The 25,912-nt window shown below is 42.0% G+C and overlaps 1 long non-coding RNA gene across 1 annotated transcript in view; it reads left to right on the top strand.

The window, feature by feature from the left end:
- The window catches only part of LOC108536904 (uncharacterized), a 33,929-nt gene extending 12,807 nt beyond the window's left edge, over nucleotides 1-21,122 (top strand). Inside the window, exons 2-3 of the long non-coding RNA XR_001887655.1 lie at nucleotides 18,652-19,011; nucleotides 19,237-21,122. This is a non-coding gene — a long non-coding RNA (uncharacterized LOC108536904). The remainder of the gene's footprint in view (nucleotides 1-18,651; nucleotides 19,012-19,236) is intronic.
- Nucleotides 21,123-25,912: the final 4,790 nt, after the last annotated feature.

A 25,912-nucleotide genomic window follows, 5' to 3' on the forward strand; every position in this document is an offset into this window, starting at 1 on the left:
AGCTATAAATAGCTCAAAGAAGAAGAAAAACATTTTCTTGATTCTAGAAAACAAAACCTAAGAATAATCAGCAATGTTTCAAACAAAAGTCATGAAAATTATGTTAGTTTTCTATCAGTTTGTCCCATGTTATTTTTTTTTTTTTTTTTTTGCTTAATGTTGAGTGAGCAATTCCCAAAATGTATCAGTTTTCCATTAGAGTTCTGAAAGTTTTGTTTCATTTTGTCCAATGGTATAAGCTCCAAAGTGATCAGAAACCAGAAACCTACAATCAGGAGTATTTGTAAGAGTCTTTTGTATGAATTGCTTTAAAGAAGAAGCAAGTTTTGGACTGTTGCTGATTATGAACCATTTTTTGAGAATAATCAAGGTAAAACAATAATTGTCTGTAGATGACAAAAGTGTTTGAATAGCCGTGGTTAAAGACATGATTAACAAGGAAATTTGGTTATTTTGTGGCATAAAGCAATTTAACATAATAATCATAATTATTACTGATAACATGTAAGAAGACATATTAGAATTTTAGGAATCACATACAATTTTGAAAGATATATTAATATCACCTTTATACAAATGTAACCTAAAGTAAATTAAACTCCATTTTATGTTTGACAGTGTTTTCTGTACGACTTCAATATACCAAGTAAATCTAATATGTCTCTCTTGAACTTCCATGGGCCCTAATATGCAAAAACTTAGTTTGAGGTTCAAGAGACTGAATTTAGAATTTGAAATTTTGATTTTGGAAAGTTTGTCAAATATCAAAGGTTTAAAACACTTGCTTGGAATAGAATCACATGTCACTGTAAAATGATAGTTGTTCATTTAGTCAAAGTAATAATTTCAAGATTTCAAAACCAAAACCTTTACTTTTGATAGAGGAAGACTCTCCTAAACAATCATAAGACCTAAGAAAGGCACCGTGAAGCAAACTGTATCTGTCTCTCCCTCTCTCCCCACTTTTTTTTTGTTTGCAGTTTACTTAAAAGGTAAACAAAATCTTTTACTACCTCGTTAATACTAAACAAACATCTTGTTTAAAAAGGAAAATCAAATTTTACCTTTGCATTAGTGTATTATTAATGCTAAAGCTAATTATAACAAAACCTTATAAACAAATTCAGTCAATCTCATTCAGTTTTAACATACAAAGTAAGATTTCCGTAAACCTTTTATAACCTCTTAACAGTTTTTTTCATTCTTTTCTTTTCTTCTTCTTCTTCTTCTTTTTGAGACGGAGCCTCACTCTGTCACCCAGGCTGGAGTGCAGTGGCGTGATCTCATCTCACTGCAACCTCTGCCTCCCAGGCTCAAGTTATTCTCCTGCCTCAGTCTCCCAAGTAGCTGGGACTACATGTGTGTGCCACCACTCCTGGCTAATTTTGTATTCTTAGTAGAGACGGGTTTTCACCATACTGGCCAGGCTGGTCTCAAACTCCTGATCTCAGGTGATCTGTCCGCCTCGGCCTCCCTAAGTACTGGGATTACAAGTGTGAGCCTCTGAGCCTGGCCTCATTCTTTTCTTAACTTTTAGATACCTTTAGTTTTATTTGTCATTTTCCCTTCAATTTACAACTTATAAAATCCTCTAAATTAGACAAAATTACTTTCCTTTTAGCAAAAAATCACATTTTTTATGCCTTCTTGTAACTTTTAAAACCAAAACATATTCTACTTTTTCTATACACTTTGTATACAGAATTATTTCTCTTGTATCCAATAGTTTTAATTATATACAATGTTTGTATATAATTAAGTGATGTTTACTCTTAGTAACCCTTATTTTCAGTAAAAATCTAGGAGGTAGGCAATTTTAATTATGTGTCAGATGCAGAGCTCAGGACAATTCCTGGAGGATCTAATATCTTCCAGCATGGACAAGAGCCACAGCCAGTCCAAGGAGGATGAGGCCCAGGTGTTGTTCCCAGGCCGCACCATGGTCCCTTGTCTAGACCCCAGAATTAGATGCTTCATGATAAAGACAAACTCCTAAAGTACAGGGGTTTGGAGGAGTCCAGTAGTCAGCTGTTACAGCTTTAACTCACAAAATAAGCAAGTATCACAGGTACTACAGGAACAACAGTTTTATGACCTTAAAACATCTAGCAGAAACAGCCCAACCCTGTGTAACAAGTAGACTCATGCAAACTGTCTAAGAGTTGTAACAATCTCATTTGCTGTGAGATGATGATAATGATGGTGGTGATAATTTTTGCCAATACAGAGTGAGCCCTCTAAGTCTAGGTAGAAACCTTCCTTCTGTCAACCTAAAGAAATAAACGGTCAAAATTAACATAGAGAGTTTATTTGGGCCAAGGTTAAGGACTACAGCCTGGGACCCTTCCAAGTTGCCTTGGTGAATGCTCCCTTCAGCTTTTGTTATAAGCTTATAAGCAAGTTTTTTTTTTTTTTTTTTTTTTTTTTGGAGACAGGGTCTTGCTCTGTTGCCCAGGCTGGAGTACAGTGGCATATCAGTTCACTGGAACCTCCGCCTTCCAGGTTCAAGCGATCCTACTGCCTCAGCCTTCCAAGTAGCTGGGATTACAGGCATGTGCTACCATGCAGGGCTAATTTTTGTATTTTTAGTAGAGACAGGTTTTCACTGTGTTGGCCAGGTTGATCTTGAATTCCTGACCTCAGTGATCCACCTGCCTTGGCCTCCCAAAGTGCTGGGATTACAGGTGTGAGGCACCCGGCGAGTTATAAGCAAGTTTTTAAAGGTGAAAGAGAAGAAGGACTGGGCTGATGCAGTTTTTTGACATAAATTCTCGCTGGTATTCAGAAATAACAATGGTTAGTGCTAAATTATAGCATAGAATTTAAGGCAGTCTTAGAAGCAGAATTAAATCTGTAGAATTATGATGATGGCATAGAGCATAGGTTTGCAGAAATCACCCAAAACAATTAGGAAAATTTTGAGGCTGCAGTGGGCTATGATCATGCTACTGCACTCCAGCCTGCATGACAGAATGAGACCCCATCTCCCCCAACCCCCCCAAAAAGGAAAGGAAAATAGTAATTAATTTAGAACTGTTTAGATACCCGGAGGGTACAAATGCAGGGAGCGTGGTAGGAGAAGCTGCAGCAGGAAACTGGTCTTTTCAATAACTAAATCTTCTTATTCCTCAGCAGTAATTTTTTTTTTTTTTTTTTTTTTTTTTTTTTTTTTTTTTTTTTTTTTTGGTAATAGTTGTCTTAAGCAAGCCAAGGAAAACAATTTGAGGATTTTTCCTTTTTTAAACTTAAAGTAACATTGTTTTAAACTATATGGTATGAGTTTATGGTGCCCCAAGTTTATGGCATTTTATGGCTACCTGGTGTCAGTCCAGAGCCCACATAGCAAGAGGCTTCAAGAGGTACTTATTTATTTCAAGAGGTAATGAATTATTTTAATTCTTTTCCTAATTGTTCTGGGTGATTTCTGCAAACCTATGCTCTATGCCATCATCATAATTCTATAGATTTAATTCTGCTTCTAAGACTGCCTTAAATTCTGTGCTTTAATTTATATCAAATTTTTTTTTTTTTTTTTTTTTTTTGAGACGGAGTCTCGCTCTGTCGCCCAGGCTGGAGTGCAGTGGCCGGATCTCAGCTCACTGCAAGCTCCGCCTCCCGGGTCCACGCCATTCTCCTGCCTCAGCCTCCCGAGTAGCTGGGACTACAGGCTCCCGCCATCTCGCCCGGCTAATTTTTTGTATTTTTTAAGTGGAGACGGGGTTTCACTGTGTTAGCCAGGATGGTCTCGATCTCCTGACCTTGATATTTTTCACTTAACTCTTCTAATTCGTTTTTCATCCCAATATATTTAATTCTACCATCTTTCATTTTATTTCTTTGATTACCTTGGGAATGCAAAGTAGTTGTCAACTAAAAGCTTCTTTGGTTTTCTAGACTTAAAAATCATCTAAACAGTTCTTAGTTCATTACTATTTTCCATGCCCTTTTTTTGGGAGGTGGGGGAGATGGGATCTCATTCTGTCCTGCAGGCTGGAGTGCAGTAGCATGATCATAGCCCACTGCAGCCTCAAACTTCTTGGCTCAAGTGATCCTCCTGCCTCAGCCTCCTGAGTAGCTGGGACTAAAGGCATGTGCCACCAATACCCAGCTACACATTCCTCCTTCTTCCTCCTCCTCCACTACTACTACTACTACTACTTCTTCTTCTTCTTCTTCTTCTTCTTCTTCTTCTTCTTCTTCTTCTTCTTCTTCTTCTTCTTCTTCTTTCTTCTTCTTCTTCAGAATTATTGTTTAGCTATCATGTTGTTCACCTTTGAGTAGGGACATTTCTATCTCGGATGGCTATTTGTTCTGAATACTAGTTTCTGTAGCATTTTACTCTACTCTTTATCAATTTAGCAATTGTTTGGATCCTCCATGTCCATCTTGATCTGGAGGTCTGGATGATCACTGTTGATGTTCTGGCTTAGCTGCTGGGATCCCTGAGGAGGATACAAATGAAGGGAGGGTGGTATGAGAAGCTGCAGCAGGAAACTGGTCTTTTCAATAACTGAATCTTTTTATTCCTCAGCAATAAATTTTTTATTTTTTTGTAATAGTGTCTAAGCAAGAAAGAAAAACAATCTGAATATTTCTTTTTAACTTTCATTTTAAGTTCAGGGATATATGTGCAGGTTTGTTATATAGGTAACCTTGTGTCATGGGGATTTGTTGTACAGATTATTTCAGCACCCAGGTATTAAACTTGGTATCCATTAGCTATTTTTCCTGATCCTCTCCCTCCCCCCACCCTCCACCCTCCGATAAGCCCCAGTGTGTGTTGTTCACCTCTGTGTGTCCCTATGTTCTCATCATTTAGCTCCTACTTATAAGTGAGAACATATGGTATTTGGTTTTCTGTTCCTGTGTTAGTTTGCTAAGGATAGTGGCCTCCAGCCCCATCCATGTTGCTGCAAAGGACATGACCTTGTTATTTTTGTGGCTGTGTAGTATTCTATGGTGTATACGTGCCTCATTTTCTTTATGCTTTTTAGGTTGATTCTTTGTCTTTGCTATTGTGAATAGTGCTGCAATGAACACGTGTGCCTGTGTCTTTACGATAGAACTATTTCTGTTCTTTTGGGCATATGGGTCAAATGATAGTTCTGTTTTTAGGTTTTTGAGGAATCACCATACTCTTTTCCGTAATGATTGAACTAACTTACACTCCCACCAACAGTGTAAAAGTGTTCCTTTCTCTCTGCAACCTTACCAGCATCTGTTTTTTCTTGACTTTTTAATAATCACTATGCTGACTGGTGTGAGCTGGTCTCTCACTGTGGTTTTGACTTGCATTTCTCTCATCAGAGATGTTGAGCTTTTTTTCTTGTGCAGATTGGCTGCATGTATGTGATCTTTTGAGAAGTCTCTGTTCATGTCCTTTGCCCACTTTTAAATGGGGTTATTATTATTATTTTTATCAATTTGAGTATTTTAAACAGAGGGATCTAATGCTATTATTGGTTATATGAGTGGGAAATGAGCTGAGAAGGCCAACAGGGGATAGTGCGGAAACCCGGAGAGGAGCAGCAATGGGAAATCTCCACATCCCAGGCTGGAGGGGCAGGGAGGAGACAGTGTTATTGGTACCAGTGTCTGGCATCAGCTGGATGCTTAAGCACTTTTTATGTGGCAGCTGGAACCATGGAGAAAATTGTCTCTATTGAGATGCTGCCTGAGGCACAGAAGAAGGGGGCAAAATACCTGAATTTCTTCCTTCTCCTGGAAGAAATCCTGGGTTTCTTCCTTCTCCTAGAAGGAATAAATCTCCCAGAAGTGCCTTCCCGTTGACCAAATCCTGATGGATACAGGGGCTGGAAAAATGTAGCCTGGAGTTGTCAGCCCTCTGTATTAAGACCAGAGCAGAGGAAGAGTGAGAAATGGATCTGAGGTCAAGACTGGCAAAGGGTTTTCCTCCCGTAGAGATTCCGCAGCTATACAGAGTCTTTTGCAAGGTTATTTCCCAAACCATATTACCCACCCTGCCCCTCTCCCTACATGCACACATACACACATTTAGTGTAAGATCTACTTTTTGATGTTATGTCTTAGATGCTATGAACTGTTATCCATTTATTTTGTAATAGTCATCTTTTTAGCTTTTCAGAGTCCCAAGCGCTTTCAGTTTTTTAGTTGATTCCTTTTGATCACAAGCAGGACTGATTTTCCTTTCTTTGTGATTTCTATAGCCAATCCTGTGAGCCTTCCTGCTCCTGGGAACTCTTAAGTTACCACAGTCTCAGAAGAATTCTGTGTTTGGTGTCCCAGCAGTCTCTGAATTCTAGAACAACCTGTTCAGTGCCCTTGGGGTCAAGGAGGCATGTGCCCCCCAATCTGATAGTCATTTGAGTTAAATACTTCCAGTGTCACCTCTTTTATGGGAAGAACTCTTTTGCCTTGCTTCTAACCCAGGAGTTCTGCTCCCAGTAAAACAGCTCATTCTTCTCCCCAGAATACTCAATTCTGTAGCAGTTATGGGGTTTATACCAGTAATTTCCTCTGCTCATACCCATTCCTAGTATGTCGTCTTATATAATTTCTACAATGGTTCTGCAAATATATGTCACATAGGCAACCACTATTTCTTACATCCTACTCAGGGCTGACATCATTAATTGATTAGGTTGATTTATTTAGTTCATTATTTAATTAATTGATTTAGTTGATTAAATAATGATGACTAATTGATTATGCTCATTTTCTGATGAAAACGACCTTAGAACACTTCTTAAAATTATGCTGGAAGTCACTCCCAGTAGCATGTGAAAAGAACATGTATTTGACATACTGGATTTGGTAGCAAAGTCTAAGCTTCATTTCAAGTTTTTAGCAGACAACGGTTTGTTATGAGGCAATGAACATGAGGAGTCCCTTCAAGTTCATTGAGACATTGCCTGATTTTGCTTTGAAAATTTTTCCCTTTATAAGAAATCTTATCAGGTATCGGTGATGCTGATAACAAGAAACAAAGAGAAAGAAGCAAATAAAGAGAAAGTGAGACCGAGTTCCATTATATGCTCTTTTAGATTGGGTTCCTTGGAAACAGACCCTGAGATGAAGAGCTGCATGCAGATTGTTTACTGGGAGATACTCCTGAGAGGTGTCTATACAGAAGGTGTCTATACAGAAGGGGGGAAGACAGCATTGGATAGAGGGCGAGGCTGATCTGCGAAGCATTTCCAACTGAAGGCCGAGCTGATTCTCCACAGATCTCTGCAGGGGAATTTCTGGGGTGGGGCTGGAGGGTCTTGAGAATTGTCCCAAACTGAAGCAAAGGTTAAGCCTTTATGCCCCTACATCAGCAACATTGGTTTGGGGTGTCCCCTTGTCGAGGGGAGAGCAGTCTTGGACAAGGCAGTGCCGGTTCCCAGTGGGATATTTTATCGCAAACTTTGCAGGGTGTTCTTTTTTTTTTTTCTTTTTCCTGTCACAGATGCTGTGATGGATCTTTGGCCCATGTCACAGTGCTAGGGTTGTACCTGCATAATACTACTTTTTTAATCTAATAATTTGTCTTTTGTTTTGGAAGGGATGATCTAAGTCAGCTTGGTCCCTACAGACTCTTCATTAATATAAGGGATTCCTAAATCTAAACTCTTCATTAATATAAGGGATTCCTAAATCTTCATAGGGCTTTTCTTCTTTGGAGCTCATATGTCTTACTGAGATACTACAAAGCACTTGTCATTTTTTACAAATCAAGTCCAATTAGCATAGTGTCATTGATACTGTGGACCAATATGGTGTTTAGTGAAATGTCCAAGTCCCTTTGGACTATCTTATGACAGAGGCTGTGAGGGCAGTTAGCAGAGAGTTAACTCTGTTAATGAAGCCCTGTGGGAAGACCATAATAGTGTATTGTTCACCATCCCATATTGAATGTGAACTGCTTTCTGATTCTTCTTTTGGATGGAAATGGAAACAAAAAGTTAGCCAACAACATAGTTATGGCTATGATGATGAAATTTGTCTTAATCTGTTTTGTGCTTGACAGAATACCACAGATTAGGTAATTTATAAAGAATTGGAATTTATTTCTTACGGTTCTTGAGGCTCAGAAGTCCAAAGTCAAGGTGCTGTCATTATTCAGTTGTCTGATAAAGGTTGTTCTCTACTTCCAAGATAGTGCCTTATTGCTGCATAAGGAATATGCAGGGAGGGAGGGAAGGAATGCTGTGTCCTCACAAGACAGACAGGCAAACCGGCCAAACACTGTGTGAAGCCTCTTTTATGAGTACCCTGATCCCATTCATGACGGAGGAGCCCTCATGGCCTAATTACCACTTAAAGTCTCCACCTCTTAATATTATCACATTGGCAATATCTGAATTTTGGAGGAGACACATTCAAACCATTTGTTCTAGTAAAGATACCACATTGGCATAGCAGCTGCAATTGAGACTTCTCTTTGATTAAGGTTGTGACAGTTTTGGTGCTAAAGCAGGCCCATACTGGCCCGTAAGAGCCAACTGTTCAATTTTCAGGAGCCTTGTGAGCTGGTTGTTAAACCTATGGTGGGACCATTATACTCTGGAAATTGGCAAATACTATATAGCAATCGTCCCTTGACCCCTGGAGAGCCTGTTGTTAAATGTTTACCAGCATGTCATTGGTGGTAGTCCACTGTCATTTATCATGTATCATGATTCTGCTCCATGTACCTTTTCCCTTTGCTGATTTTGCTTTGTTTTGCTGCAATAAATCACAGCTGTGAGTATGACTGTATTCTGAGCCTTGTGAGTCCTCCTAGTGAAAAATCAATAGAGTTTTTGTAGGGACTAGAGTAGTGAATAAAATGAGGCTATCATGGCCATCACCAGTTTTGCATTCTTCAAAATTTTGATGATGGCACTGAATTTTGCCATTTCCCCTGGCCTATGGTATTGTCTTTATTTATTGCCTTGGATAGGGGACAGTGGGAATATTTCAGTGGCTTCCTTTGGCTTTCCACGCTTCAACAGCTTTTGCACCACAGATCAAGAACTTGATGTAAGAGTTCTGCCATTTATCATGTATATCCATTTCAATTACACATTTGGGTACAGGGAAATGATCACTGGATGGATCCATGAACCCAGTGGACCCATCGGGAGATTGGAGCTGGGTCATTATTAGCCTTCACCTCACCCTATTATAATGGGAAGCACAATGGAGCTTTGTGTCCCTGGATATGACAGCCCATTCAGACCCTGGGTCCAATAATTCTTGTAAGTTTTGAGCACAGTACAGGGAAATGATCACTGGCTGGATTAATGGACCCAGTGTAGCCTTAGTGAACTGGACGTGGGTCATGACTGGTCCCCATATTTCTCTATTCAAATGGAGGGGCATAATGGTGCTTTGGGTCCCTGGGAATCGAAGTCAGCTTACACTTAGATCCTTGTAAGTTTTGGGTGTTCCCATTTTTCCACTGGACAGTTATCTAAGGAAATGGCTGTTGATCTCTTTGTGGAAGAACTTGGAGAATTACTGCTAAATACACTTCTGTGGTATTGCACGTTTTTTTTGTCATGGGGACCTGGCTTCTCCTTCAGTCATTCTTGAACTGAGAACTGGCTCAAGTTCAGATGCTTGTTAAACATCATGACTTCTTATTCAGGCAGATGTTTGCAGGCTCTTGATCCTCTGTTCTTGATTTTTTTTAGTTGGATAATTTGTGCAACACCTTTGATTGTCAAGAATGTATTTCTTACCCCTTTTGTAAAAGACTGCCCTTGGGGCCCTTCTCTGGCACATTTCTGGCTGGTTGGGGGCTCCCTAGACTTACCTGGTATATCCTCTTTAGCATACCCACTTCTCTGGCCTTTAAATGCCCCTTTCAGACCATTTGCCATATCAGTTTTGGTATTTCTAATTCATTGGGCCAAATAGATGGATGGGCCACGATATTTTTCAGGCTTTTGAGAGCCATCCTTGCAGTGTGTTATACTCTCTCTGGAGTATTTGCCCAGACTTGAGTATCGTGGGAGAATGTTCCCACACTGATTAATTCTCCTTTGTCTAACTTTGTGTCCTACAGCCCCACCTCTCAGGATCCATTCCCATGCACACTTTTGCAACTTCTGCTGGCACATATTAGCCAGAGCTTACAGCTTCTTTGGTATATAGTCCCTGGCCTCTTAGCAAGCCCAGTACATCTCTGGTTAGGGTGTGCTGAAATTTAACCTTGCTGTTTTTCTGTTGCTTAAAGGAGCTGCAGGGGTCAGGGGAGGCAAACATTATTTTTTAAGGCATGGCATCAATCAGGGTCCAATCAGAAGACAAAAATCACACCAGTAATTTGAACAGAGAAACTTTAACCTAAGAAGTATTAAGTAGTACAATATGTTTAACTACAAAAAGGCATAAAAGAGGGGTCTAAGGAAGATAAAAATAGTACACGTGGAAAACAGCTACCACTGCCAGAGCTGAGGGAGAGACCAGGAACTTAGAAAAGATATCTTCTCCATCTTCCTCCGTTGAGGCTGAGGTCCAAACTCCCTTGGAGAGGGTGTGGTTGCCATGGGAACATACAGTGTGTTGGTGAAGAAGAAACTTAGTAGAAGGCACAGATGGAGCTGGTCTGCAGAAAACAGCCCACTGGGTGGTGGAGAAAATTGCTGGAGGGTGCAGGGAGGCTGGAATTGGTCCATAAGAGCTGGTAAGGTGAGCATTACTAGGCCGCCTGCATGCTGTTCTGCTGGCAGCGAGGACAAAGAAAAATGGCCCTTTGGAACCAGTAAGAGAATCTCCTTCCTTTGGCTGTGACCTTGCAGTGTCACCCCAGTGCCCTTTGTTAATAAAGATATCATACCATGGGAAAAGAAAGCAATGATTACAAGCTCTAGCTCTAGGATCACAAAGCAGAGCAAAGGAGGATGGATTGGAGCTGAGAGGAACAAATTGATGACTGGCACAAGCACTGTGAAAATTTGGAAAATGTGGCACCAAAGTCTGCTTGTACCTCTTTGCCATGCCCCCCATCAAGAGGTAGAGTCTATCTCTCTACCTTGTTGAACCTGGGCCAATCATGTAACTTGCTTTGACTGACAGAGGAGACTGGGAAATGATATTGTGATACTTACAAACCGATGCCTCAAAAAGCCATGCAACTTTTATTGTCTTCTTCCTGGAGCCCAGTGGCCATGCTGTGAACTTTATCATATAGATAGGCCACATGTAGGAAAACTTAGCGGTCCTGCGTTACAGCCCACCAACCCACTGCCAGATGTGTGAGGATATTTGTGGGGACAGTTCAATCCTAGTCAGATGACTGACTGACTGCAAGCTCAGGAGAGAATCCCACAACAGCACATAAGGCACAGACAAACCATTTCAGTTCATCCTAGCTGCAAATGCTAGCCCACAGAATTGTGAGCAAATAGATGTTTGTTGCTTTAAGCCACTAAGTCCTGGGGATGATTTGTTACATAAAATTTATAAGGCCGGGTAGGGTGGCTCACACTTGTAATCCCAGCTCTTTGGGAGGCCAAGGTGAGAGGATCACTTGAAGGTAGGAGTTCAAGACCAGCCTGGGTAATATAGACCCCATCTCAACAACAACAACAAAAACAAATAAGAATAAAAATTAGCCAGGTGTGGTGGCACACACCTCCCACAGCTACGCAGAAGGCTGAGGTAGGAGGATACCTTGAGCCCAGGAGTTTGGCTTACAGTAAGCTGTGACTGTGCCACTGCATTCCAGCCTGGTCAACATAGCAAGATCCTGTCTCTAAAAAAAAAAAAAATTAAATTAAATTAAATTAAAAAATTATAACTGATAGTGTAGAAAAGAGTTAACATAGCAGGCCTGGCTGTTATTCTTTGAAAGGCTTGCTGATAAGGTTAGCCTTTGACTAGTATTTGTAACTTGGGTTTTGGGAGGGTTCCTACCATTCCTGGAATGGGTAAGAGTGGCTCACTGTGCCTAAATTGTCTGTGCAAACAACATGGTTTATACTAAAACAATGTGGTTCATTTCTGGAAGTCTGGAATATTGGTACTTGCCACGGAGAGACTGCCTACATGATCAGCCCTCAGTTAAAACTTTGGGTGCTGAGTCTCTAGTGAGATTTTCTGATTGGTAACATTTTCCACATGTTGTCACAACTCATTGCTGACAGAATTCAGTGTGTCCTGTGTGACTCCTCTGGGAGAGAACTCTTGGAAGCTTATGCCTGGTTTCCCTGGGATTTCACTCCATGTCCCTTTTCCCTTTGTTGATTTTGCTTCGTATTCTTTGCTGCGATAAATCATAGCTGTGAGTATGACTCTATTCTGAGACTTGTGAGTCCTTCTAGCGAATAATCAAATTTGGAGTGGTCTTGGGGACTCTAAACACTAATATAGACACTTGCTTCAAAGCAAATTGCAGGGCACTATTTCTAGTAAAGTGGGGTGGGCCTCTTCTGCAGACCCAGAGGCCTCAGGGGAATCTGGGAGCTGAAATTCTCAATGGCGTTACTCAGATATCCCCATTCCAAGTCTCAGGGTTCTAGGGTTTTCCTAATAGAGCTTGATCTCAGCATAGGAAACTTTGTAGGATGAGAATTCGGCTTTCTCTGAAGCTCTGCTACCTGTGAGCCTGATCATTCTCTCTGTACATCCGCTGGCTACCTGAGATCAGCATTTCCTTAAATGTTGCCGAGAAGTTGCTTTGGCTTTCATAAGTTTACTTGAACTGTTGAATGACTGTCCTAATTGTAATCTCTCTGCAATCAATCAATTGTCCAGAGGAATTCCTTTTATTTTACATATCCCACATTCTTCTCAAGGGCCAGAAATATCTCAAAAGTGATTGCATCCACTTCCACAAGGACAAATGTGAATAGTGGTAGCACTGCAGTATGCCAGGGCCTACCTCTTCTCGACCTTCCACCAGGGTGGCGGCTCTCCATTCTCATGCAGTTGGTGAGCGATCCAGCTCCAAGACCCTCATCACTTATTTCTATTACTACTACAACTTAATTGTACATGTGTAACACATGTAGAGCTTAGTATATGATTCCACATAAAGGAACTCCTTTATTTCTGGAATTGCCTTGAAGGGAGCGTTGGAGTTGCTGTTCTCTCTGTTGTCAAGTGAGGGAATTAAGCCTCAGTGGAGTGATAGCCCAAAGTTAGGATTCTACTAAGTTGCAGAGTCAAAGTCAACCTAGATTTTTGACTCCATCATTCTTTCCTACCACGTTGTGCTGCTTCTCCAAAGAACTGGTGAGGAAATTGCTAGATTTGCATTTGCTTATTCAAATTCTTATGATCACCTTAGTATTGATGTGGGTGGTAGCAATCTACACCAGATACATTTGACCTAAAAGAATCAAGGGCACAGAAGAGGGTGAGGAGCTTGTCAACCTTTAATGTGCAAAGAAGTCACCTGGGGATCGGAAATGTTAAAATGTAGATTCTGATTTTGGGAGTCTGTATTTCTGACACGCCCCCCAGTTGATGCTGATGCTACTGCTCCTTAGCCTCACAGAGTAGCTAGGTTCTTAATAGCAAGGTTCTTGAAGAATCAAAGTAAGAAAAATTTAGGAATATTGATTTTTTATTTTCCAACTTTTCAATGTGGTAAAATGCAAAACATTTTCTACATTAACTCAATCCATAAACACTCTAAAAAAAAAAACACTAAAACATGCTTAAAAGGGGGGCAAAATAAAGCTGCAGAATTTTCAGATAACCAGCCATAAGATAAAATATCAGTTTCTAAGATCTTCATTCAGGCATTTGATTGACAAAGCTCATAAACAGTGAGTCAGTTAGGTACCCATCCTATGCCAGAATTCCCTTCCAGTTTTACAAGGACAAGGTAAAAAGACACAGCCAAAATTTGATCAATTCATGGAGACCACACTAAATCATTCTGGGGGATGACAAAGATTCTCTTGTAGACTAAACTCTAATCAACTAGGCCCTGCATCCAACTAGGCCCTGACCTTTGGACTTTCGTATTCACTGAATTCCATGCATTGTCCAGTTTTAGCAGGAACCCTGTTAAGTCAATGTAGACAGACTGTCCTACCTGTGATACCTGATCACCCTTGATGTCTGATGAGGTTCTTCATCTTCCACCCACCAGCTCCTCAGGTGATGTCTGGCCACCCTGGCCTGCTGTCAGCAAGAATCCTGTTAGGTCAGTTTGGGCAGAGTCCCCCTTACTCCTGAGGTTTCCCCCTTTTATTATTTTTTTTTGAGACAGAGTCTGTTGCCCCAGCTGGAGTGCAGTGGCAGTGTGACTTCCTCCACCACAACCTCCACCTCCTGGGTTTAAGCGATTCTCCTGCCTCAGCCTTGTGACTCCTCCTTGGAGGTCTGGAGGCATGTGCTTGTAGTGGCACTGCCATGTAGCCATGCCTGGCTAATTTTTGTATTTTTAGTAGAGATGAGGTTTCACCATGTTGGCCAGGCTGGTCTCAAACTCCTGACCTCAAGTGATCTGCCTACTCTGGCCTCCCAAAGTGCTGCGATTACAAGTGTGAGCCACCACACCCAACCCTGAGGTTTCTTCTTAGCAATTTCCCATGGACTGCTCCCCAGCCTGCCCCTTGACCTCCTTGCTTGTAAATTCCCACTTTTCCTTGTATTCTGAGTTGAGCCCGATTTCTCTTCCCTATTACAAAACCCCACCGGAGTAGCCCCTTTGAATAGAGTTTGCCTCGCCATTCTTTAACAAGTATCATGAATAACTTCTTCCTTCACAGGGATTGTAGTTGTGTTGGGTGATCCAGGATCCAGCTTCAAATTGTAAGAACTTTCTCAGTAGACCTCAGAGAAGTTTCTGGCTGTCTGTGATAAACTTTGGAAATCTCTCAAAATGACACCCGTTCCCAGACCCTCACCTGCTTTTTGGTTTCTGTATTGTCAAGGTCAGCCACAATGCAGCTGACCTGCAACTTGTCTCCTCTCTAAACTTGTCCTTCCTTCTTGCCAGTGGCCAGCTTTCAGCTCCTGCTCCCACCATCTCTAGCTTTTCTTCAGGGACTGGAGTAGGGCACGGCCACACAGAGGGTCATTTCAGGGTTAAAAATTGGGGAAAACGTTACAAAAAACTAAAGTGGTGACGACCTTGGAAATTGGGGTTGGCTTCTTAATCCTGGGACATCTGGTGGCCTTAGCTCAAGCTCCACAAAGCCCCCCTGTGGCTTTTTCTGGAAAAAAAGAAAAAAAGAAAAATCCAGCAGGCAATTAAACTCAATCCCCTACCCCACTTCTCATGTTCCATACCAAACCACATTGCCAGCCTGTCATAGAGTTCTTTTCTTGACTGCCTTGTGACCCAAATGACAAAATATTTCCACTCAAAGTTTTGGGCGCTTCACCTCCCTCCTCTTTTTTTTTTTTTTTTTTCCTATAAATGGAACCCCAAAAGTTTGGGCTAGATATATTTTTTCCCTTTTTTAAAATGGACTTTTTCCTTCCAGAAGCAATGATTCAGGGCCGACAATTCAACTTATTTATTTATTTGTCTACCCATCCATCCCTTTATTTATTTATTTATTTGTTGTATAAGGTAATAGCTTATGGTACTTACCCAGAGCCAGCTGTTTGCAGGATGCTGAGAGCAGGTGGTCTGGGAGGCCTCTGATGAATTGCAAAAGACACTCACCAGCTGCCGACACTGTGTGTAATGAGCAAACCTGCAAAAATCTTTATTTTCAATTGGATTGTACCTTTAAGTAAGCAAGGGAGACAGCCAGTATAACTACAGACCATGACCAACAACCCACATAAACAGTGTGCAAACACAAGTGATTAATGTACCACTATTTCAAAACATCTAAAGCTAATGAGTCAGATTTACTAGGGTGCACAAGAGAGGGGAGAGGGATGTGGAGGAGGAGAGAACAACTTAATGGGCCTTAATAGCCTTTAGTTGAAGCCTAAGAATTCTCCTGCCTGTGGTCCACAGTGCCATCTGAGCTGGTAAACAAACACCCTGCTGGCCCACGAAGGCCATTTTCTTTCTGGCCACTCAGGGAGAGGGGTGTTCCAGTTTCAGGAATAGAATGAGGGGAGCAAGCTGGTGTTCACTGCACCCTCCAGTGATCTCTGATGATATGCGGGGATAATGGGTTACAAAGACAGACATTAATAAGGTAAGATAAGAGGGGGGAGGTTTATTAATTTTTCAAGTAAGTTAGGATGCCCCAGGGCATGGTAAAAGTGTAAAGAATCTGGTGAGCGATGAGGGGCTTGCCTGATTAATGCAAGTCAGCTGTCCTCTGAGGGCCATAGCAATAATGATGAGATTATGGAAGAACCTACTGAAGACAAATGAGATGCATGTGGAATAAAAACGAAGTGTCCTAGTTACTCTTTTGGAGTGCACGGTGGATTTTTATTAAGGAAGAACAGAGGTACAAACGACAGCCTGAGGAAGTGGGACTCTGCTTGTTCTGCTCAAGTGCTTTCCGCCTGGGCCTTCCAGGAGTTCTGGGCCTGCCCTGGAGAAGGGCTGCAAAGGCAGTGCATCCAGCAACAAACACCTTCCATGTAGGCAGACCAGAGGGAACAGGGCTTGGTGCCTCCACCGGGCCCCCATGGCCTGTGGTTTTGCCTCCAAGCACTGCTGTGCACCGCCCTGCCCTTCCTGCTGCTGTTTCCTCCAGGATGTGCTGGGAGCTGGGCTGCCTTGTGGTTCAGATGTCCCCTATCTGTTTCTGCTCTGTCACTGCTGACCGATTAATTTGGAGCTGGAGAAAAGAGAACTTGCATTAGTTTTCTTTTCCTTTTCTGAATGCTCAGTAGGTATTATGTCCTGTCTCTGTATGGTCCTCATCTTGCTTGTGTACTTCTCTTCCCTGGCTTGCCATTCAGTCTGTATCTTCCCATGGAGGCAGAGGCAGTGTCCCCACTCTACCCCAGCCTTTGACATCCACGTGCAGACAGTGGCGGCAGGGACCCTTGAACTTCAACATGCAGAGTTATTTGAGGAGCTGGCTAAAAAGGCAGCTTTAGGTCTTAGCTTCCAAAGAGTTCGGGCTAGATACCAGGAATCTGCCTTTTTAGTAAGCACTTCACAGGTGGTTCTGATACTAGTGTGCTCAGTTGATAGTTTGGGAAACACTTTGAAAGGGTATGAGATGGACCATGGGTTGCCTGTGATTATTCTGAATGTCAAAGTGCCTAAAATTTCACTGTGGATGATTCACCTTTTTACATCAACTCACAAGAGTTCATAGTAAGATGTCAGTCTGCCACCCCCAACTCCCACCATGCAGTGGTAACCCCTCAAATCATTTTAAGAAATGACTCCCTTAGTGTGAGTCTGTTTATCACACTAGAGCAGACAGCTTAGAGCACGATGGCCAGACTTCTAGGCAAAGTGTCATGGATCAAGTTGGAAAGGAGGAGGCAAGGGAGCAGAGGACAGCCTGGAAGAGCAAGGACAGTTGATGGGGAGGCAGGATATTGGCAATGGGTCCCCTGGGGCCAAAAGCAGAAGTGGGGGAGATGGAGAGGAGGAGGGGGCCAGGGGACAGTGGTGAAGCCAGTGGTTCTCAACTTTTTTTTTTTTTTTGGTAGCAAAGCATTTCCTTTCAAATGAAATCTAAGTGGAAATTCCAGTTGATAAAGCCAATTAAATAATGTATTAATATACATTTTATTTCAAATGTATAACAATTATCTTTATAATGATAAATTATATAGATGAAGCTGTTGGAATGAACACAAAAATTAGAAATTGGTGGCTACAGATAATAATTCAGCCTTAGATCATCTGGAATCAGCAAATTTGCTCAGATAAATGCTGTAAATGACAAGTTTGTCGGCAGTTGGCTTTGCAATTTTAGGAGATTCTCTTAGTCAAAGTGACCTAGACTCTTTGCATGAGGAGCAACAGGAAATTTATATTTTAAGGTTGGATCACTCATGATATTTAGTAAATATTCAAATTCCTCTCATTGAAAGGTCACTGCAGAAAGCAACCAGGACATTGAAACAAGAGTTTAAATAGTCTCTGACATGGTACAACCTAGCTTACTATTGCACGAATGCAATTACCCTACAGGAAAAGAAAGCCCCAAGCATAGGCAGGAACCCTTGCTGGCATTGGAACAAGCCCTTCACTCATGTGCTGTAAGATGTGCTTTTAAGCAATTTTACTTGAACTGCCAGGCAGAGGCCAGACTTTATCCAAATATCAGTGCAACCCTACCACGTTCCTAGTCAAGGAGACAGTTCTTAGAAACTATAAGAACCTTTATTCCCAGATCTGGACAAAACGATTTACTAATAGGCACAAGTTCACAATGTGCAAAAGGTTGTATGTTTTAAAAACATACAATTTATATTGAATTTATATTAAAAATGGAATGTACTTCCACGTGTTAAATTTATGTACTTACGTATTTCATGCATTGACATTTACATATAATGTACATTTAATTTACAATAAAAATGTGTAGGGTTTTTTTTCAGGTTGGGGGTTAGAGAATAGGAGATAGGTATCATACATTTGAAATACATATAAATAATGAAATTAAAACAAAATGTGTATAGAGCCCTTGGATGCTTTCTGAGGAATCCAGGATTTGGAAAATCAGAGTCTTGGGCCAAGACTGCGCCTAAGACAGACCCCATCACTAAGGATAAGGTGGGCAGCAGAGGCTGGACATTGAGGAATGTCTCAGAGTGTCTTTGGTAACACTAGATTTTTCTTTCATCCAGCTACTTGTGCAAGAAGCTACAATGAGAAAAAAAAAAGCAAGAAATAGATGAGGGAAGGAGGTGCTGTAGAGATAAAAACAAAGAGAGAAAAGGAGAATGAATTGTGCTGAGATAGAGATGCCTGGATGAAGAAGCTGGCCCTAGCACCCATAAAGCTGGAAAGAAAGTGGGGCCTTGGAAACTTCTGGAAAGATGCGAGGAAAGAAAAAGGCAAGGAAATGAGATGGAGAGGAGGAAGAGAAACCAGGAAGCACTTCGGAAGCATGTAAATTACAAGGAAATGAGGAACAGCCTTTATTGAAACAGTCTGTGAAGTCTGTACTAGTGCTGAGAGCTTCATTTTACTGTTCTGGCAAGGAGGTAGGTGCTCAAAGGACTTTGTCTTGGAAGCCCGCTGTGGCTCCCCTGGGCCTGGCACTTTAAACCCCGTCCTTTTGCTCTCACTGTTCCTCTCTGCCTGCTCCATGCGGTCTCTTCTTGGCTCTCTCCCACTTAGCCCACCGAGGCCTGGCCATCCGAGTAGAATAGACTTTCATTTTCCTTAGGTCTGCACTGTGCCTACTGACTAACCCGCTTCCTGCACAGGTATGGCCCCTCTTCAGTGCCCAGCACCTCATCGCTATGGTAACGGAAGACACGCTGATCATCCGGATTTTGCCTCAGAGACTTGGGCTGTACAAGCTGCTTTCCTGGGGTAGCTTGTCCTTTTGCAGTTAACCAAGATGCCTGGGGAGAAGAGCTTCCCCCAACAGGATGGCAGGCGATGCTTCCAGATGCGGTCACTTGGCACGTCTGAGCCGAATGTCTCCATAAAAATATGATGTAATTAACAGAGCTGCAGCAGCTGGAACAATTCAGCACCTCACATTGATTTTCCATGTCTCCTATTTACTTTCAGTTTTTAAAATGTCTGCAGTGACAGGAAATCAAAGAATTATAATGGTGTGTGTGAGGGCCCGATGCTGGGTCGGCATTTCCTTGTGAAATCCTGAGATCAATCAGTTTTCTATCACTCAATCATCCCTTTTCACTCCTAAAGGAAAACTGTCCTCCAAAATGCTACGAAATAGCAGTCTATTTTTGGATATTAAAAAAATCAATTGTATTATTTTAAAATTTGAGAGGAGTGTTTTTTAAAAAAGTTGGCCTGAAGCAATATTCACTTGTCTGTTTTCTCCTTCAAGTTTAATAGGAGTTGGCAAAGGCATTTGGGTGCAGTGAGACACAAGTACTATATTCATCCTTCCCAAGTTTTGTGGGCTTGGAAAAGTTTCTTAGTGGAAACAAAGAGAGGAACTGCGCTCCAAGTTTTTTCAATCACTGAAACGAAGGAAAATAAGTTTCCCCATATGTAGTTATTCATGAACCTTCATCTGAAGCTGGGTTGGTTGGCTTTCTCATAGTTGGTCACTGTATTTCAGCTCTGTCAGGTGAAACTCAGAATCTTGGGTTAATTTCACTTTGGGATCCTTAAAATGCTGGAGAAAATAGGCGGAAAGCTGCGGCTGTAGTGGGCAAACAGGCCTCTGTCTGAAGTCAGCTTGCTCTAGATTGTGTTTGAAGACTTGCCTCAGATTTAAGTGGTCTTGCTTTTTTTCCAGACTCCCTTGCCTTGGCAGATTCTGTGTCTTGGCCACGCTGTAAGAACTCACTTTTCTTTGTCTTTTTGTTGATTCAAGCAATATAACCATTTCAGAAATAATTAGGAAAATAAAGAAGAAAATTGCTCATAATTCTACCGCTCAAACACAATAGCTATGATTGTTTTGGAGCAATTACTTTGGGTCATTTTCAAATGCTGAGTTTTGATATGATTCTAAGCATAATGTACAGACAACTTTACATGTTGCTTTTGCACTTAATCTATGTCAGAAGCATTTCCCCATGTTATGATTAGCTTCAGTAAATATCTTTTTAATTGCTGCCCAAACAGCTGGAACAATTCAGTCCCTCTTATTGACTTTCCATGTGTCCTATGGAAGTAGAGACACTGTGTTAACTATTTCTGTATTTTGGGACAATAGATCAAATCCATTTTTCACTGTAATTAATCCCATGATAAGTATCTTTATAAATAAGCCTTTTCTCTATATAAGATAATTTCTTTAGAATAAATTCCTAGAAATTACAGGGTCAAAGTGGATAAATATTTTATGACTCTTGATATTTCTTGTTGATCTTTAAAGCTATTATGTGACTTTATATTATCACCTAAAATGTTTGAGGAATCATGCTTTACGAGGGTATTTTATTGACTAAATATGTAGTACTGAGAGAGCTTTATGTGTGCAGTTTGATGATGCTGACAGATATCATGGAGATAAACATTTTTTAATTTAAAGATGTTCTGTTTATGTTTAACATACAGAAGTCAATGTTAAACATGATGCCTATTTTGTTTAACATACAGAAGTGACTTTATTAAAGCCATTTCTTCTAAATGTGCAATAAACTATGATTCTTTGCCTGGTTCTAATGTTCTATGTCATCAAACCTCATAAAACTAATTAGCATCATACCCCCTCAGTTTGCCTGTGAATTTTGAAGATGATATGAATTTCTCTTCCACATGAAATAGAATTTGGTGGGCATCCCTTTGCTGGGAATAACTCCTTGAAAAATAGAAAAAATACTGAGCGGAAAGAAAGTACATTTTCTGGGAAAAGAATAAGAACCCAGAGAGATGGAGTGAGAATTGTACCACAGAGTCCCAGCAGCAGATGTTCTGGGTGTAGAAACTCCCACCAGAACAGCTGCAGAAATGTAGAATCACATCTGGGTGTGTGATGCGGCTGCATCATTACCTACAGACAGCAAAACAGCCAGATGCTTCCAATTCATTTTAAGGACCAGGCTTCAGGTCTGAACCTGTGAATGTCTCCACTTCACTTATCAATTGCCGAGACAGCTCATGAAAACGTCGCCTCGCTGGCACTTTAAGGACAAATCTCCACTGCAGCAGGTAGAGGCAGAGTGCAGCTGCTGCACACCCGGCCCTGCAGCTCTAGCTCTGCTCTCGGGGTGGAGGTTAAAGCCATCAAAGCCCTTCCACATGACGGTTGCTGCATGGCTTGTCACCGGTGCGTGAGGCTTCTGAGGGCGTATTCTGTTTAATCTCTGCTCTAGTTCTTCAAATTCTCATCTCTCTCTCCCTCTTTTTCTCTTTCCTCTATTACTGTCTCCTCTCTCACTCTGTGTATGTGTGAGAGAGAGAATCTCACCCTCTCTCACTCTTTCCTTCTCCCCAGTCTCCCAAATGTAAGCTTCTCCCTAGGACAGTTGAACACATAACTCAGTGATCATTATGGTAGCAAATGGTTCTTAAGACTCGGACAAACACTGTGATTTCTGAGTGCACAGCTATTCTGTCATTTCTCTTGCCTTACATGGACATAGAAGTCAGTAAAAGTGGCCCATGGTGACAGGGCTCCACCCAGCAGACAGGCAGATCGCAGACTTCAGCAGCTTCTTGTCTCTCTGACCAAGTACCAAGAGTGCAGGGCAGCTCACAGGCCCCGGGGGAAGGTCATTCAGTATATAAGGAGAAAAGTGTTGTTCAGCTTAACGGACATGGAGAAACCCTGTATCAACTAAAAATACAGAATTAGCCAGGCGTGGTGGTGCGTTCCTGTAATCCCAGCTATTGGGAGGCTAAGGCAGGAGAATCACTTGAAACCAGGAGGCAGAGGTTGCGGTGAGCCGAGATCGCGCCATTGCACTCTAGCCTGGGCAACAAGAGCGCAACTCTGTCTAAAAAAAAAAAAAAAAAAAGAGTTGTTCAATATGAAAGCCTCACAAGAAAAAATATACTCAAATGTGTAAATCTCAACCCCTACCCTACTGATAGTCAAGAGATAGGTTTCTCTCAGGAGTAGCCTGTGTACCCCTCTCCCTCCCCGTGAAGTGAGCAGAAGCTGACCAGAAACATTTGGTGAAAGAAAAGCTATCTTCAACCATCACATGCTTAATTTCCTGCAGGACCCTCACATTTGTTATTAGAAGTATTTTTATTATGCCAAACAACCAAAACCATTCATACAGAGCTTGCAAATGGGGAGGCCAAGGAAGTTGTCTCATCAGCCCAACTGAGGCTTGGATCCATCTCTTCGATTGTCATTCAGAGTCCTATGCAGAACTCTCTCGAAGGAAGAATTGTAAAATGTAACGGAATCATAGAAGATGTTAAGATCCACCAAAGAGTTATTTTTGGGGAGAAAGGATAATTTTACAGAGGAAGAAATGGAAGCTGAAAGAGGTGAAATAACTTGGCCAAAGTTTCAAAGTGGAGTCTGGCCCCAGATCCCAGGTAGTTGAGCACTAAGCTCCATTGTGTGTTCTTTGTCCTGCTGCCTCTTTGTTGGCCAATACCACACCAGGGTCCAGTAGAATGCGGTTAACTCTAGAACACCGGGCTTCTGGTAGTGAAGGTTATTAAACTTGAGTGACATGTTGTGTTGAGTAAAAATGATCCTAGAGTTGAAGAGATGGACATGTTATTATACTTATAATCTGGTGAGATTAGCAGAGATAGAGGAATCATTAAGTAATATTCAAGATGGTGGAAGCAGGGCTATGAAGGTTTGTCTGTGCTGTGGAGTCCTAAAGGGGATGAATGTCCTGAAGCTGGGTGGGCAAGGAAACCCTTCAACCAGTGAGGTTTGGGGAAAGTGTTCTAGGATGGGGGTCAGGGTCTGAATTTGGAAAGGTGCAAAGGACTCCAAATATAGAGTAAAGAAGAAACAGTCCAGAGACTTGGAATTTGAGAAAAAGGGTGAAAATGAGAAATGATAAAGCATGCTCAGGGAGTGGCCATGTTGTGTAGTGTGTGAAGCAGAAAAGGCTGAAAAGAAGACTCAGAATTAGATTGCAGTAATCTTGATGACCCTAGTCCAAGAAAGTGGAAATGACAACACTACCTGTCAGCTGGGGCACCGCTTTGATAATAAGTGGGCTTCTGTAAATTCAGTGGGTGGTGTGTGGGCCGAAAGGACTACAGTTTGAGTTTAAGGTCAACTTGCAGACCCTGTGTGTTTTATGTTTTCACCACCTCGCACTTCTTTTGGCAACTATATAGAAGATTGTCTTATATCCTGACTTTGTCTTCTGCTAAGTCTCTGTAGCCACCTTCCAACTCAAATGGAACAACAAGAAGGGACACACCAAAGGATGCCACATGATAACCTCTGCCACCAAACACCTGTTCCAGAAGGAGCTAGTAGAGGATTATGACTAGTTCTTTACCACAAATTCATTAAAATTGGAAGAAAATACACACAAAAGGAAATCTGATTAGACCTGACTCGAGGTACAGGATGAACATTCAGTAGAGTGGCTTTTGTGGCACGAAGAGGAAGAAGCCCTTTGGGCAGAACCTGAAGTGTTGTGAAATGGTAACCAACCCTGTGGGGGAACCCGATGGAGTGGCAGTGGCTGAGGACTTCTGTCCACGAGGCAGCTGCTGCTCCTCTAGCAGTGTAATTTAGACATAGCTAAGTGTTCTGAGCTGGAATGGGCCATACTCCATATTTAGCGCAACTCCTCATCTCAGTAAATGTCTTGACACTTAGGTAAGATTAGGGAAGTGATCTGCCTGAGATCTCTCACTTTTGTTACGGAATGGCTGTGAGACCCCATTCCAAGCCCAGCTGTCTGCTTTGTTATCACTTCTGCTACCATTTGAGGACTTAAGAACTTCCTCTTACCAAGGCAAGAGGCTCATGCCTGTAATCCCAACACTTTGGGATGCAGAGTGGGAGGATCCCTTGAAGCCAAGAGTTCAAGACCAGCCTGGGCAACTAAGAGAGACCCTGTCTCTACAAAACAACAGCAACAGCAACAGAGAAAATCAAAATGTTATCTGGGCACGGTGGTGCATACCTGTAGTCCAAGCTACTCGGGAGGCTGAGACAGGAGGACCTCTTGAGCCCAGGAGTTCAGGAGTTCAAGGCTATGGTGAGCTGTGATCATGCCACTGCACTCCAGCCTGGGCAACAGAGTGAGACCCTGTCTCTAAAAAAGAAAAAAAGAACTTCACTTGGGGGCCTTTCATTTTATTATTTCTCTTAGAGCATTTTTTCTTAAGACTAAGACAGCAATGTCTTATGGGCAATGTATCTTCATTGCTGAAGGTCTTAAGAATTATCATATGGGGCCGGGCGCGGTGGCTCAAGCCTGTAATCCCAGCACTTTGGGAGGCCGAGACGGGCGGATCACGAGGTCAGGAGATCGAGACCATCCTGGCTAACACCGTGAAACCCCGTCTCTACTAAAAAATACAAAAAACTAGCCGGGCGAGGTGGCGGGCGCCTGTAGTCCCAGCTACTCGGGAGGCTGAGGCAGAAGAATGGCGTAAACCCGGGAGGCAGAGCTTGCAGTGAGCTGAGATCCGGCCACTGCACTCCAGCCTGGGTGACAGAGCAAGACTCCGTCTCAAAAAAAAAAAAAAAAAAAAAAAGAATTATCATATAGTTTCATACAGGCAGGAAGTTACAGAAAACAAATATAATTTGAAGGAGTTAAGGGGCAGTTGAAGAAGTAAAATTTAGATCCTGGATCCCTATGTCCACCCACAGGGCTGGTGCGTCCACTTGCATAACTCCAGGGAGCATGGGTCATGTGGAGTTTGATGGGGAGAGCGTCCCCTGTGGTTGGGCAATGCAAGGCTGGCTCATGACCATTGCAGGTTCATTTCTGCCCGACTCTCCTGGGAGTCAGTACATTTTCCTTAGTTCCAATGTTATTTTTCTCTCAGTCCAAGCCAGAATCTTCCCTACATAATCTAAAAAGCAGTTTCTTTCTGCTTGATTCCCCGATGCCCATCTTCTGTTTCTTTCTGCCTGATTCCCCAATGCTCGTCTTGCATTTCTGGCAAAACAGCACCTGTGCCTGGCTCAGCCTGGGTCTTCATGGTCTTTGGCATCAACAGCAGGCTTCCTGCTTATTCCTTCAAACCTTACCTCCTGTCCGTTCTGCTGTCTGTCTCATTCTCTCTCTCTTATCTATTTATTTATATTCATTATATGTATTATTTGTATAGCTATTAAAGTCATCTATGTGGACATAATTTTAGCAATTTGGCCAGGTATGGGGGCTCATGCTTTTAATTCCAGGATTTGGGAGGCCAAGGCAGGAGATTGCTTGGGCCCAGGAGTTTGAGACTGAAGTGAGCTACGGTGACGCCGCTGCACTTAAGCCTGGGTGGCAGAGCAAGATCTTGTCTCTTAAAACAAACAAATGAACAATCCCCTCCCTCACAAATTCC

Source organism: Rhinopithecus bieti, unplaced genomic scaffold (genome assembly GCF_001698545.2).
Source record: "Rhinopithecus bieti isolate Rb0 unplaced genomic scaffold, ASM169854v2 scaffold_13577, whole genome shotgun sequence".
In the NCBI taxonomy this organism is placed as follows: Eukaryota; Metazoa; Chordata; class Mammalia; order Primates; family Cercopithecidae; genus Rhinopithecus; species Rhinopithecus bieti.